Here is a 16,509-nt window from a genome sequence, read left to right on the forward strand (position 1 = left end):
CCTTCAAGTGCCTGCCCTTCAGCCACACAGACATGATTTGAAGACTTTTAAACATCCAGGAATTTAATCACAAATATCTTCTAGCAGCTGGCCAGGAATAGCATTTCTTATTGTCTCTCTTTTTTTCTTTTCCTTCTCTCAAAAATACACCAAGTATAAGAAAAACCACCAGAAGTCCCAAATTGCAACCTTGATAAACACGGTGCAGTCTCAGAAACAGATGGAGATGTGTGAGGCTCTGTGCATTCCATGATGCTACTTTTCCCTGGTGTGATTCACAAGAGGTGATGATCCTGGAGCCCAGATGCTGGTTCTGCAGTACCATGCAGAGCCTCACCCTCTGTGTCCTATACTCTATTCAATGAGTCTGAAAACATTTAGACCCTGCAGGGCACGTGTTTTTGTTTTTTATGATTAGTCAGTAGTGAAATGGAATGGGCCCTGAAGATAGTAAATCAAATATTACAAGGAACCAGAAACAATTTTTCCCCCTGAGACAAGGCTAGCATTTTGTATAAGTACAATCACAGGAGAGCACGGTGACTATGTAAGAGGAGTGTGTTCAAGTTAAGCCACTTCAGTCTTGTCCAGCTCTTTGCAACCCCATGGAGTGTAGCCCTCCAGGCTCGTGCATGGGATTCTCCAGGCAAGGACACTAGAGAGGGCTGCCAAGACCTCATACAGAGGATCTTCCTAACCCAGGGATCAAACCTGCATCTCATAGGATGGCTACCAGTAGCACCACCTGGGAAGCCCATGTTAGATGCAAGTTGAGGCAAATTCCAAGACTGAATTGCCTTTAATGATAATGGTTCACTAAGATGCAAACCTAAAAGAAAGATCTTGTTGAGAGCAGGAATTTTAGCTACATCTAGTCCATGTAAGATCCATTCTACCACGTGAAGTAGGTGTTTTAGAGTCAGATGATTTACATTCAAGAAAGGAGAAAAACAGTTAGAGTAAGTTAAATAGTACTAGATCAGAGATTCCAAATAGTCAACCAATATTATAATGACAGGAATCAAGGAAAGACGATATTGACCAGGGATAAGACAGCATATTGAATTTTTAATATTACAACCTGTTTCACGCATCCACCTTTAACAACTGCTAGGTAGATAGATACCCAGGGGAGTTTAAGGATGAATCCAAGTCATGATCCAGTAGATTTTCTTCCCTACATAACACATGGAATGTGGCATACACTTGGGGGAGAATTAGGTTTGTTAAGGCAATTAGTCATATTTGCTACATGCATATACTTTATAAAAGTGGATAGTGAGATAATGAATTAGAGATAAGGATAGAAAAACTGTTTACAATCTCTAAAGTGAGTAGGACAAATATAAATTCGTTATTAAGGGCGAGGATTGTGTCTTTCTCGTGGGTGTTATGGCTCCATTGCTAAGCCTCGTGAGCATGCATGTGCAGTCACGGCCAGTTCTCTGTGACCCTGGGGACTGCAGCCCATCACACTCCTCTGTCCATGGGACTTCTCAAGTATTCTCAAGAATACTAGAATTGGATGCCATGCCCTCCTCCAGGGGATCTTCCTGACCCAGGAATCAAGCCCAATTCTCCTGCATTGCAGGTGAATTCTTCACTACTGAGACACTGGGGATTCCTTCTAAATTTTATTAGGTAACTAACAAATACTCATGGAATAAGGTGAAACATGAAACAGGAGGAATTAGAGTAAAATTCTTATTGCCCAATACTCCAGGGGGTAATGGGCATGATTTGGCAGAATCATGGAAGAGAAGTCCATATGGGAGAAATTTTTAGAAAATAGAAGGCAAATTATGTATAGCATACAAATTTTCAGTGTCTGAAAACTAAAGGCTAAATACCCAACTTTAGGTTCAAGATCATAGGCAAAGAGAAGTTCCATAAGTTTATTTCAGTGACTAAAGAAGTATAAATACCACCTAAGGAAAAGCATCTTTGAGCAACACGGAGCTTGAGTTGTAAAAGAATGATGAAGGTAGAAAAATGACTTGAAGACTCAAAAGTATTCCAGCATTAGTTGAAGAAGGACTAGTGTAGATCATGGGAAGAGAATGCAATGATCAGACGTAGTCTTGAGAAAAAAACAATAGAGAACACTAGAGATCCCAAGCAGCTAATCTACATTATAATTGGAGTAAACAAGGAAAGATGTTTTATTGGCTAAAGAGATGGTTAGGAGAAGACAGCACACTGAATTTTTAATATTATAACTTCTTTTGAGCACACAGATTTAACAAATGCTATCATTTTGCTATGGACTTCCCTGGTGGCTGAGATGGTAAAGAATCTGCCTGCAATGCAGGAGACCTGGGTTCAATCCCTGGGTCAGGAAGATCCCCTGGAAAAGGGAATGTCTACTCACTCCAGTATCCTTGCCTGGAGAAGTCCACAGACAGAGAAACGTGGCAGGCTACAGTTGATGGGGTCACAAAAGTTGGATATGACTGAGCTACTAATACACACACATAGTTTTGCTATATTTGTTTAAATTCTCTTTTAAAGAAATAAAAGAATACAGATACCTTTGAAATTCGTTCATTTCATTCATTTTCCCCATGATCAAAGGGAATTAAATTTGTTTCATGTTTACAGATTATGCTTTTTTACCTTTATTAAATCTGTGTGATTTCATAAAGTATTGATTATGGTATTTAAAATTTATCTTTTATTTTGCAGCTTGCTTTATTAAACTCAGCATTTATGGTTATCCATGTAAATATTTCTCATATAGGTATATGTTGGTGATATTGAGGTTTTTGTTCTAGACCACCACAGTAAAGTGAATTCACACACAGTCTGAATTTCCCAGTGCTCATAAAAAATACGCTTATACTATGTTATGGTTGTTCAGCCACTAAATCACGTCTGACTGTGACCTCATGCACTGCGGCACACTCTACGATCTCCCAGAGTGTGCTCAAATTCATGTCCATTGAGACGATGATGCTATCTACCCATTTCATCCTATGCCATTCCTTTTTCTTTTTGTCTTAAACTTTCCCCAGCATCAGGATCTTTTCCAGTGAGTCGGCTCTTCAATGAGGTGGCCAAAGTATTGGTGCTTCAGCTTCAGCAACAGTCCTTCTCATGAATATTCAGGGTTGATTTCATTTAGGATTGACTGGTTTGATCCCCTTACAGTCCAAGGGACTCTCAAGAGGCTTGTACTACACCACAATTTGAAAGTATGTTCTTCAGCACTCAGCCTTCTTTATGGTCAAACTCTCAAATCCTAACAAGACTACTGGAAAAACTATAGCTTTGGTTATACAGACTTTTGTCAGCAAAGTAATCTCTCTGCTTTTTAATATGTTATCTAGGTTTGTTATAGCTTTCCTTCCATGGAATAGTCTTCTTTTAATTTCATGGCTATAGTCACTGTCTACAGTGATTTTGGAGGCCAAGAAAAGAAAATCTGTCACTGCCTCCAATTTTTCCCCTTCTATTTGCCATGAAATGATGGGACTGGATGCCATGATCTTCGTTTTTTGAACGTTGAGTTTTAAGTCAGCTTTTTCACTCTCTTCTTTCACCCTCATCAAGAGACTCTTAAGTTCCTCTTCACTTCCTGCCATTAAAGAAGTTTCATCTGTATATCTGAGCTTGTTGATATTTCTTCTGGCAGTATTGATTCCAGCTTGTGAGTCATCCAGCCTGATGTACTCTGCATGTAATTTAAATAAGCAGGGTGACAATATAGAGTCTTGTCACACTCCTTTCCCAATTTGGAACCAGTTGGTTTTTCCAAGTCTGGTTCGAAATGTTGTTTCTTAACCCGCGTACAAGTTTCTCAGGAGACAGATAAGGTGGTGTGGTCCTCCAGTCTCTGAAAATTTTCCACAGGTTTTTGTGATCCATGCAGTCAAAGGCTATAAAGTAGTCAATGAGGCAGAAGTAGATGTCTTCCTGGAACTCCTTTGCTTTCTCCATAATCCAACAAATGTTGGCAATTTAATCACTGATTCTTCTGCCTCTTTGTAACCCGGGCTGTATATCTGAAAGTTCTCAGTTCATGTGGAAAAGGATTTTGAGTTGCTTAAAAGGATTTTGAGCATAACTTTGTTAGCATGTGAAATGAGCACAATTGTACAGTAGTTTGAACATTCTTTGACATTGCCCTTCTTTGGAATTGTAATGTAAACTGACCTTTTCCAGTCCTGTGGCCACTGCTGAGTTTTCCAAATTTGCTGAGATGTTGAGTGCATCAATTTTCACAGCATTATCTTTTGAGATTTCAAATAGCTCAGCAGGAATTCCATCACCTCCACTAGCTTTGTTTGGAGTAGTGCTTCCTAAGGCCCACTTAACTTCACACTCTAGGATGTCTGGCTCTAGGTGAGTGACCACACTATCATGATTATCCAAATCTTATCCTTTAAAAGGTCTTATTAAGACCATTTTTTTTATGGTTCTTCTGTGTATTCTTGCCACCTCTTCTTAATCTCTTCTGCTTCTGTTAGGTATTTACCGTTTCTGTCCCTTATCATGCCCATCCTTGTGTGAAATGTACCCTCAATATTTCCAATTTTCTTAAAGAGATCTCTAGTCTTTCCCATTCTATTGTTTTCTTCTATTTCTTTACATTGTCCATTTGAGAAGGCCTTCTTATCTCTTTACTAATCTCTGGAACTCTGTAATCAGTTAGTTACATCTTTCCCTTTCTCCTTTGCCTTTTGCTTCTCTTCTTTCTGCAGCTATTTGTAAATCCTTCTCAACCACTTTGCCTTCTTGCATTTCCCTTTCCTTGGGATGGTTTTGTTCACTGCCTCCTGTACAATGTTATGAACCTCCATTCGTAGTTCTTCAGATACTCTACCAGATCCAATCCCTTTAATGTATTCATCACCTCCATTGTATAATCATAAGGGATTTAAGTCATTTCTGAATGGCCTAGTGGTTTTCCCTACTTTCTTCAATTTAAGCTTGAATTCTGCAATACATTTTGATTTCCTAGTGCATATTAAAAATATGTTTATACTATACTCTAGTCTGTGCTTCCCACGTGGCATTAGTGGTAAAGAACCTGCCTGCTAAAGCAGGAAACATAGGAGACAGCGGTTCAATCCCTGAGCTAGGAAGATCCCCTGGAGGAGGACATGGCAATCCACTCCACTGTTCTTGTCTGGAGAATCCCATGGACAGAGGAGCCTGGTGGGCTATGGTCCATAGGGTCACAAAGAGTCAGACAAGACTGAAGCGACTTAGCGTGCTCGCATACTCCAGTCTATCACATGTTCAACAACATTATGTCTAAAAACACAATGTACGTCACTTAATCAAAAATAATTTATTGCTAAATAAGGCTAACTATCTTCTGAGCCTTCATTAAGTTACAATCTTTTTTACTGGTGGAGGGTCATGCTTAGATGTTAGTGGTTGCTGACTAACCAGAGTGGTGGTTCCTGAAAGCTGAGGTGGTTGCGGCAATTTCTTAAAGTATGACAGTATTGAAGCCAGCCATATAAATTGGCTCTTCCTTTCGTGAATCATTTCTCTGCAGCATGCAGCGCTCTTTGATAACATTTTACCCACACTAGAACCCTTTTAAAATTGGAGTCAGTCCTCTCAAGTACTGCCACTGTTCTAAGCTTACTTTATGTAATATTCTAAATATTTGTTGTCATTTTAACAATCTTCACAGTTTCTTCACCACAAAGAGTTTATTTTCTTTTTTTTTCTTATTTTTTTTCATTTATTTATATTAGTTGGAGGCTAATTACTTTACAATATTGTAGTGTTTTTTGCCATACATTGATATGAATCAGCCATGGATTTACATGTGTTCCCCATCCTGAACCCCCCTCCTACTTCCCTCCCCATCCCATCCCTCTGGGTCATCCCAGTGCACCAGCCCTGAGCACTTGTCTCATGCATCAAACATGGACTGACAACCTGTTTCACAATTGATAATATACATGTTTCAATGCTATTCTCTCAGATCATCCCACCTTCGCCTTCTCCCACTGAGTCCAAAAGCCTGTTCTATACATCTGTGTCTCTTTTTCTGTCTTGCATATAGGGTTAGTTTATTTTCAATAAGTCACTTTCTTTGTTCATTAAGAAGTAATTCCTTGTCCATTAGTTCTATCATGAAACTGCAGCAAACCAGTCACATCTTCAGGTGCCACTTCTAATTCTACTTTGCTTGTTATTAATATTTCTACCACATTTGCAGTTACTTCCTCCACTGAAGTCTTAAATCCCTAAAAGTCATCTATGAGGTTTGGAATCAACTTCTTCCAAATCTTCTATTAATGCTGATATTTTGAACTCTTCCTATGTTCTTAATGGTGTCCAGAATAGTGGATATTTTCCAGAAAGTTTTCAACTTACCTTGCCCAGATCCATCAAAGAAATCACTATCCATGGCAGTTGTAGATCTATGAAATGTATTTTTTTAAATAGTAAAACTTGGAAGTCAAAATGACTGTAGGATCTATGTGCTACAGAATGGATGCTGTGTTAGAAGGCATTAAGTCAGGATGAATCCTGTACTTTTCCATTAGAGCTCTTGGGTGATCAGGTACAATGTCAATGGGCAATAATATATAGAAAGTAATCACTTTTTTTCTGAGCAGTAGAACTTACCCAGTGGGCTTAACATATTCAGAAAACCATGCTGTACATAGATATCCTGTCATCCAGGCTTTGTTGCTCCATTTACAAAGCACAGGCAGAGTAGACTTAGCATCATTTTTAAGGGACCTAGGATTTTACAAGGGTAAATAATCACTGGCTTTAACTTAAAGTCACCAGGTGCATTAGCCCGTAACAAGAGAGTTAGCCTGTCCTTTGAAGTCTTGAAGTCAGGCACTGACAACTCTTTATCTGTGAAAGTCCTAGATGGCATCCTCTTCGAATAGAATCCTGCTTTATCTACATTGAAAATCTGTGGTTTAGTGTAGTCATCTCCATGGCTTATCTTTCCTAGCTTCTGTAAACTTGAGGCAGCTTCTACATCAGCATTTGCTGCTTCATCTTGCACTTTGATGTGATAGAGACGACTTTTTTCTTTAAATCTCATGCATCAGCTTCTGCTAGTTTTAAACTCTTCTTCTGCAACTTCCTCCACTCTAAGTTTTCATAGAATGAGAGAGACTTAGGATCTTGCTCTGGGTTAGGCTTTGGCTTAACAGAATGTTGTGGCTGGCTTGATTTTCTATCCAGACCACTAAAACTCTCTTCCTATCAGCAATAAAACTGTTCTGCTTCCTTATCATTTGTGTGCTCTCTGGAATATCATTTTTAATTTCCTTCAAGAACTTTTCTTTTGCATCCACAATGTGGCTGTTTAGGGCAAGAAACCTAGCTTTCTGCCTATCTTCACCTTTCACATGCCCTCCTCACTAAACTTAATCAATTCTAGCTTTTGATTTAAAGTGAAAGATGTGGGACTCTTCCTTTCATTTGAACACTTAGAGACCATTGTAGGATTATTAATGATCATAATTTCAATACTGTTGTGTTTTGGGGAATAGGGAAGCCAAAGGAGAGAGAGAGAGAAACAGATTTATAGCTGGTTGGTGGAGCAGTTAGAACGCAGACAACATTTATCAATTAAGTTAATCGTCTTATATGGGGGTGATGTGTGGTGCCCCAAAACACAATAGTAACATCAAAGATTACTGATCATAAATCATCATAACAGATTTAATAATAATTTAAAAGTTTAAAATACTGTGAGAATTATCAAAATGTGACAGACACAGAGTGAGAAAATGCTGTTGGAAAAATGGTACTGATAGACTTGCTTGGTGCAGGGTTGCCACAAAACTTCAATTTGTAAAAAAAAAATGCAACATCTGAGAAGTACAATAAAGGTATGCCTGCACAAGTCTCATTCACTCTGATTCATTCACTGTTATTGATTTATTGAGTTTGCTTATGGCATCTTGGGTTTTCAATTGTAATGTCTAATCTGTTCTTATAGAGTTTGCAGTTTGAGGGTCTTATCTAAGAGATTCAAGCTTGGCTTGAAGTAATAGTGCTTCTGGTTATTACTTGTTTATTGTGCTTGTTCTTTTAAACTTACTTCTAAACTATGGGACTAAAACAGAAATTTATTTATAGAGTGGTATGTAAGTTGTTGTTGCTCAGTTGCTCAGTCACGTCCCATCTGTGACCCCATGGACTGCAGCACACCAGGCTTCGCTGTCCTTCACTATCTCCCAGAGCTTGATCAAACTCATGTCCATTGAGTCAGTGATGCCAACCAACCATCTTGTCCTCTGTCATCCCCTTCTCCTGCCTTCAATCTTTCCCAGCATCAGGGTCTTGTTCAGTGAATCAGCTCCTCACATCAGACGGCCAAAGTATTAGAGCTTCAGCTTCAGTGTTAGTCCTTCCAGTGAATATTCAGGACTAATTTCCTTTAGGATGGACTGTTTGATCTCCTTGCAGTCCAAAGGACTCACAAGGGTCTTCTCCAACACCACAGTCCAAAAGCATCAATTCTTTGGTGCTCAGCCTTCTCTATGATCCAACTCTCACGTCCATACATGCTGCTGCTGCTGCTAAGTCACTTCAGTCGTGTTCGACTCTGTGCGACCCCATAGGCACCAGCCCACCAGGCTTTGCCATCCCCGGGATTCTCCAGGCAAGAACACTGGAGTGGATTGCCATTTCCTTCTCCAAAGCATGAAAGTGAAAAGTGAAAAGTGAAGTTGCTCAGTCATGTCTGACTCTTCACGACCCCATGGACTGCAGCCTACCAGGCTCCTCCATCCATGGTATTTTCCAGGCAAGAGTACTGGAGTGGGTTGCCATTGCCTTCTCTGCATCCATACATGACTAGTGGAAAAACCATAGCTTAGACTATATGGACCTTTGTTGGCAAAGTAATGTCTCTGCTTTTAAGATGCTGTCTAGGTTGTTATAGTTTTTCTTCCAAGGAGCAAGTGTCTTTCAATTTCATGGGTGCAGTCACCATCTGCAGTGATTTTGGAGCCCAAGAATATAAAGTCTGTCACTGTTTCTGTTTTTTCCCCATCCATTTGCCATGAAGTGATGGGACTGGATACCATGATCTTCATCTTTTCAATGCGGAGTTTTTTTTTTGTTTTTTTTTTTTAATTTTTTTATTAGTTGGAGGCTAATTACTTCACAACATTTCAGTGGGTTTTGTCATACATTGATATGAATCAGCCATAGATTTACACTTATTCCCCATCCCGATCCCCCCTCCCACCTCCCTCTCCACCCGATTCCTCTGGGTCTTCCCAGTGCACCAGGCCCGAGCACTTGTCTCATGCATCCCACCTGGGCTGGTGATCTGTTTCACCATAGATAGTATACATGCTGTTCTTTTGAAACATCCCACCCTCACCTTCTCCCACAGAGTTCAAAAGTCTGTTCTGTATTTCTGTGTCTCTTTTTCTGTTTTGCATATAGGGTTATCGTTACCATCTTTCTAAATTCCATATATATGTGTTAGTATACTGTAATGTTCTTTATCTTTCTGGCTTACTTCACTCTGTATAATGGGCTCCAGTTTCATCCATCTCATTAGAACTGATTCAAATGAATTCTTTTTAATGGCTGAGTAATATTCCATGGTGTATATGTACCACAGCTTCCTTATCCATTCATCTGCTGATGGGCATCTAGGTTGCTTCCATGTCCTGGCTATTATAAACAGTGCTGCGATGAACATTGGGGTGCACGTGTCTCTTTCAGATCTGGTTTCCTCAGTGTGTATGCCCAGAAGTGGGATTGCTGGGTCATATGGCAGTTCTATTTCCAGTTTTTTAAGGAATCTCCACACTGTTTTCCATAGTGGCTGTACTAGTTTGCATTCCCACCAACAGTGTAAGAGGGTTCCCTTTTCTCCACACCCTCTCCAGCATTTATTGCTTGTAGACTTTTGGATAGCAGCCATCCTGACTGGCGTGTAATGGTACCTCATTGTGGTTTTGATTTGCATTTCTCTGATAATGAGTGATGCTGAGCATCTTTTCATGTGTTTGTTAGCCATCTGTATGTCTTCTTTGGAGAAATGTCTGTTTAGTTCTTTGGCCCATTTTTTGATTGGGTCATTTATTTTTCTGGAATTGAGCTGCAGGAGTTGCTTGTATATTTTTGAGATTAATCCTTTGTCTGTTTCTTCATTTGCTATATTTTCTCCCATTCTGAGGGCTATCTTTTCACCTTGCTTATAGTTTCCTTTGTAGTGCAAAAGCTTTTAAGTTTCATTAGGTCCCATTTGTTTAGTTTTGCTTTTATTTCCAATATTCTGGGAGGTGGGTCATAGAGGATCTTGCTGTGATTTATGGCGGAGAGTGTTTTGCCTATGTTCTCCTCTAGGAGTTTTATAGTTTCTGGTCTTACATTTAGATCTTTAATCCATTTTGAGTTTATTTTTGTGTATGGTGTTAGAAAGTGTTCTAGTTTCATTCTTTTACAAGTGGTTGACCAGTTTTCCCAGCACCACTTGTTAAAGAGGTGTCTTTTTTCCATTGTATATCCTTGCCTCCTTTGTCAAAGATTAAGGTGTCCCATAGTTTCGTGGATTATCTCTGGCTTTCTATTCTGTTCCATTGGTCTATATTTCTGTTCTTTGTGCCATACCACCCACTGTCTTTTGATGACTGTGGCTTTGTAGTAGAGTCTGAAGTCAGGCAGGTTGATTCCTCCAGTTCCATTTCTTTCTTTTTCAAGATTACTTGGCTATGCCGAGTTTTTTTGTATCCAACAAATTGTGAAATTCTTTTGGTCTAGTCTGTGAAAAAATTACCGTGGTAGCTTGATAGGCTATTGCATTGAATCTATAGAGTGCGCTTGGGTTAGAATAGCCATTTTGACAATATCGATTTTCCATCCCATGAACACGGTATGTTTTCTCATCTGTTTGTGTCCTCTTTTATTTCTTTCATCAGTGTTTTATAGTTTTCTATGTATAGGTCTTTTGTTTCTTTAGGTAGATATACTCCTAAGTATTTTATTCTTTTTGTTGCAATGGTGAATGGTATTGTTTCCTTAATTTCTCTTTCTGTTTTTTCATTGTGAGTATATAGGAATGCAAGGGATTTCTGTGTGTTAATTTATATCCTGCAACTTTACTATATTCATTGATTAGCTCTAGTAATTTTCTGGTAGAGTCTTTAGGGTTTTCTATGTAGAGGATCATGTCATCTGCAAACAGTGAGAGTTTCACTTCTTCTTTTCCTATCTGGATTCCTTTTACTTCTTTTTCTGCTCTGATTGCTGTGGCCAAAACTTCCAACACTATGTTGAACAGTAGTGGTGAGAGTGGGCACCCTTGTCTTGTTCCTGATTTCAGGGGAAATGCTTTCAATTTTTCACCATTGAGGGTGATGCTTGCTGTGGGTTTTTCATATATAGCTTTTATTATGTTGAGGTATGTTCCTTCTATTCCTGCTTTTTGGAGAGTTTTAATCATAAATGAGTGTTGAATTTTGTCAAAGGTTTTCTCTGCATCTATTGAGATAATCATATGATTTTTATCTTTCAATTTGTTAATGTGGTGTATTACATTGATTGATTTGCGGATATTAAAGAATCCTTGCATTCCTTGGATAAAGCCCACTTGGTCATGGTGTATGAATTTTTTAATATGTTGTTGCATTCTGTTTGCTAGAATTTTTTTAAGGATTTTTGCATCTATGTTCATCAGTGATATTGGCCTGAGTTTTCTTTTTTTGTGGCATCTTTGTCAGGTTTTGGAATTAGGGGGATGGTGGCCTCATAGAATGGGTTTGGAAGTTTACCTTCTTCTGCAATTTTCTGGAAGAGTTTGAGTAAGGTAGGTGTTAGCTCTTCTCTAAATTTTTGGTAGAATTCAGCTGTGAAGCCATCTGGTCCTGGGCTTTTGTTTGCTGAAGATTTTTGATTACAGTTTCGATTTCCTTGCCTGTGATGGGTCTGTTAAGATCTTCTATTTCTTCCTGGTTCAGTTTTGGAAAGTTATACTTTTCTAAGAATTTGTCCATTTCATCCAAGTTGTCCATTTTATTGGCATAGAGCTGCTGGTAGTAGTCTCTTAATGATCCTTTGTATTTCAGTGTTGTCTGTTGTGATCTCTCCATTTTCATTTCTAATTTTGTTAATTTGGTTCTTCTCTCTGTTTCTTAATGAGTCTTGCTAATGGTTTGTCAATTTTGTTTATTTTTTTCAAAAAACCAGCTTTTAGCTTTGTTGATTTTTGCTATGGTCTCTTTAGTTTCTATTGCATTTATTTCTGCCTTAATTTTTAAGATTTCTTTCCTTCTGCTAACCCTGGGGTTCTTCATTTCTTCCTTCTCTAATTGCTTTAGGTGTAGAGTTAGGTTATTTATTTGGCTTTTTTCTGTAGGTTTTCTTTAAGTTAGGCAATTTTTAGCTCACTTCATACTCAGAGCTCATGTGATCTGGCAGGGTTATGCCCGATGTCCGAATCCCCGAGTGGGAAGAGAGAAGGCCTCCAAGACAATGCAACTCGCAGGAAGGGAAGTTTATTACTGACTCGAGCCAGGACTCTCCGCCCGCAACCAACGCAGTGGTGTGGGTCAGAGAGCCCCGAGCCCAAGCTGTTACACAAATTTATAGGGTGAGAAGCGGATTAGTTACACGTTTGCAAAGCAATTTCATTGGTCAATACTTTCGCACGCGCGGGACTTTCCTGGGGGTTTCCGCCCCGTTCCTAATTTCCTAATTGGCAAACAGTGGTCATTGTTAAGCGAAAGCTACCTGACAGTAGGAAGGCCTACTCATAATCTAAGTTGCGTTACTTCTGCTCGCCTCACATTCCCCCCTGTCTGTTGTTCAAGTAAAGGAATCTTCCTCTTTTCCATCTTGGGCCGCTGACACTATAAGTGGACCCAGGAGAGTGGAAATTAAGGTAGTTGAAAACAAGACTCAAACCATCTCTGCTGGGCTTCCCGTTCTCTCTTTCTAATCAAGACCACCTCAGACAAGGAAGTCAAAGACTTCTCTAAATGACTGATTGATTCTCTTACCACTCTTGTATGGTCTGCATAGAAACCTCGCAGACCCTACCCTGTTGGAGAAAGATCAAGTCATCTACAGCAGCTCATAGGGAGGAAAGCAGAGATAGTAAAGCTTGGTTCACCCATATCTGAGGTACTTGGCCCTGCAGGTTGCGCCACACTCGAGGCTACCAAATCTTTGTTTCCTACGTCCCATTCCCGGGGCCCATCACAAGAGGTTACGCAGCTTCAGCTCCTGCAATAATCAGGAGAATTAGGAGACCTCCCTGCAGACGAGTTTCAGTTTCAAAGGATTTGACGGGTGAGGACTCGCCTTCCATTCTTCTCGCGCTTTTTCCTGTTCTTCCGGTGTGGCTTGCCGCACGTGATTGCAGTGAACCCAGGGTCCAATCCTGTCGACCTCGACAGCAGTAGGCGTGGTAAGGAGAACAACATAAGGGCCTTTCCATCTAGGTTTTAATACACACAGGAGGGGGTCTTCCATACAGAATCTCAAAAGGCAGCTTATAAGGGCTGTTACGTGCCTGAAAGAGTGCGAAGGGAAGGAGGGTCACCCAGTCCCCGCCAGTCTCTATTGCCAACTTTGTGACTCACAAAGGCAGGTCCATTATCAGAGCCCATAGTCACTGGCAGCCCGTACCTAGGCACTATCTCCTCTAAGCTCTCCCTTAGCGGGGAAGGCTTCCACTCACCCCGAGAAGGTATCTACCAGAACCAACATATGGCGATACCCGTACTTGCCTGGCCTTATCTCAGTGAAGTCTATCTCCCAGTGTTGCCCTGGCCCTTTCCCTCAGTACCTCGTTCCTGTGTGCTGCTTTTTCCCTGTTCTCATCAGCTGGCACGCTTTGCAAGCCTGGATTATCTCTCGTCCAGTTGTATTTTCCTCAAACACTGATCAACACTCAGATTCAGTCCATATTTGCTTTCATTTATCTACTGAGTGTACCCAAGCTTCTTCTTCAGAGACTCTGGCATCTCAGGGGGAGGAGGGCGAGGGAGCCTGAAGTAGACCTTCACAGAATCATAGATAAACCACTGTAGTGCAGTCAGAGTGCCGATCATGATGATGCGGGCAAAGAATCCCTTCCATACACCTCTAAATCCAAGTCTCTTGAGGACCTGAGAGGCACTGCTACCCTTCTCTTTATTCAACACAGACACCACAGAATCTGCAACAGTACATTCAAAGCATGGTGTATGGTATCTGTCTCATCCAAAGAGGAGCAACCCCCTTGTAGTACGCCTTTCCTTACATTTTGGGAGCTGCATCCCTCAGAGTGTTAGCATAAACTGGTTGGGTTTGAATTTGAAACTTAGCAGCTTCCATAGGAGCCAGAGCAATGTCAGCAAAGAATTCAGCACTGGCAAAAGCAGCCAAATACAGTGATGTGCGCCACACATAGGCATTCTCCTCTCCAAGCATGTTTCTGTACAAAACCTTGAAGACTTCATAAAAGCCAAACTTGCAGAGCCCCTGCAGGGAGTAGCCAATGAGGGTTGGGGCCCATCCTTTGGCCAAACCACGGAAACCATCCTCTTTGAGTGTAACTGAAAATCCATTAAAAATGCCCTTGTACTTCTGTGGGTCCACCTGCATATGGCATTTCACTAAATCCAGAGGAACAGCAGTGTGTGTCAGACCACAACTTAAGACCCCACCAAAGCCACACAGTGCATAAAACTTTGCGGAGCCATATTCACAACTGTACTCTTCTACCGTGGCGGCTCCAGCTTTCCTTTGCCCATCTTTTACATAGCTGCTCCCATCGGCGAACCATACTAGCTCTAGGGGTACACCAGTTAAGTCTTTTTGTGCTGCCAGGGCCTCAGCCAGTATCTCGCTGCAATCATGGAGCTACAAACAGCTGGAATGGCTTATTTGGGTTAGGCAGGGCAAGGGCTGGGGCTTCTAGTAGGGCCCGTCTGGGAGTCTGGAAAGCCTGTTTCATTGGCTCAGTCCAAGTCCAGTTTGGGGTCTCTTTACTTCCCTCATACAAGGGCCGGGCCTTCTCAGCAAACCCCATGATCCACAGTCTGCAATATCCAACAGTCCCCAGAAACTCTCTCACCTGGCGGGGGGTCTTGGGCTCTGGTATCTGCAATATTGTTTCCTTCATGGCCTGGGTTAGCCACATTTGCCCCTGCCTGATCTTATACCCCAAACAGGTGACCTCTTGCTGGGCTATTAATTGTGAAGCAGAAGGACCTCTGGGTGGCAAGTCTGATATTCGTAGAGGTCCTCACTCAGAGCCTCTTGAACCTCTGTGGGATTACCGGTTGGCCTTCCCCTTCGGTCCACTCAAAGGCAAATATCTCCTGGCTCTGGGCCGCCAGGGGTAGGCTGAAAAAGGCATCTTTCAAGTCCAACACAGTGTACCAAGTGTACTCAGGCAGCAAACTGCTCAGGAGGGTATATGGGTTGGGGACAGTAGGGTGTATGTCACTCACCCATTTGTTGACTTCTCGCAGGTAATCTGTCCCCCCTGGCTTCTTCACCGGCAGTAAGGGGGTGTTCCAAGGGGATTGACACCGCTTGAGAATTCCGGCATCCATGAGACATCAAATGTGGGGAGTGATCCTCCACCGATCTTCCTGGCTCGTGGGGTACTATCTCACCCTCACAGGAGTTGCCTAGGCCTTTAGCTCGATGACGACCGGATGTCTCTGTTTGGCCAGTCCCATCCCTGCCGTTTCAGCCCAGGCCAACGGGTATTTATTCATCTCTTAAGGCTAGGGATAAGACGTGTATCGGCTGTCCAAGTCCATCCATGACTGTCATTCTCCCAGCTCTGTAGGCTTAACTGAATAAAACCCAATGGCCTCTCCTTTCTTCCACAGAATCTTAGCATAATCAGTACTGCTATGACACAGGAACGGGATCTCATTTCTCTCCATTTCCTGCTTTAACCACTCTCTCCCCAAGAGTTCTCACCTGCTTAACCCCCTCTCTAGAAGGGACAGATGTTTTCACAATATCATCAATAGCCCACCACTGGTCAGCAAGGTAAAGTGCCACAGCTGTGAGTAATCTTCAGCATAATTTTCTAGTTCCTCATGACTGCAATTCTACTTTTCGTTACCCAGGACTTGGGGAGGGGTGCTGAGTCTTGACTCCCCTAGTCACTGTCTTCCCCCGCATATAGAACTCGAGTTCCAGGGAAGATTCTCTCTCTCTGGGTCGTACCTCTCCTCAGGTCCCTCTTAGGGCACTTGTTTTTCCAGTGCCCCTGTTCTCTGCAGTAGGCACACTGATCTTTCTTTAGGGCCTGCCTTTTTGGTTTCTGTTTTTCTCTCGTCCAGGGGTCTTAAGGTTCCCTCAATTCTGTTCCGGCTTTTATCCCCACAAAAAGAATCTGGGCTAGCTCCCTCTGGTTCTTCCGGTTTTCCCTCGTTCTATCCTTCCTGATCTTCTCAGCTAATTCCCTTTCCTCCCATCAAATTCGTTCTTCCCTTTCTTCTGGGGTCTCCCTATTATTAAAATACCTTTTCAGCTACTTTCAATAAATCCTGTATCGTCTGTTCTCCCAATCCCTCTATCTTTTGTAATTTCTTC

At 41.4% G+C, this 16,509-nt stretch overlaps 2 pseudogenes; both read right to left on the minus strand.

Moving 5' to 3' along the window:
* Window positions 1-5,334: 5,334 nt before the first annotated feature.
* Window positions 5,335-7,435, minus strand: LOC122422536 (annotated as a pseudogene).
* Window positions 7,436-13,839: 6,404 nt separating this feature from the next.
* LOC122422537 lies at window positions 13,840-15,726 on the minus strand (annotated as a pseudogene).
* Window positions 15,727-16,509: the final 783 nt, after the last annotated feature.

Source organism: Cervus canadensis, chromosome 20 (genome assembly GCF_019320065.1).
Source record: "Cervus canadensis isolate Bull #8, Minnesota chromosome 20, ASM1932006v1, whole genome shotgun sequence".
In the NCBI taxonomy this organism is placed as follows: domain Eukaryota; kingdom Metazoa; phylum Chordata; class Mammalia; order Artiodactyla; family Cervidae; genus Cervus; species Cervus canadensis.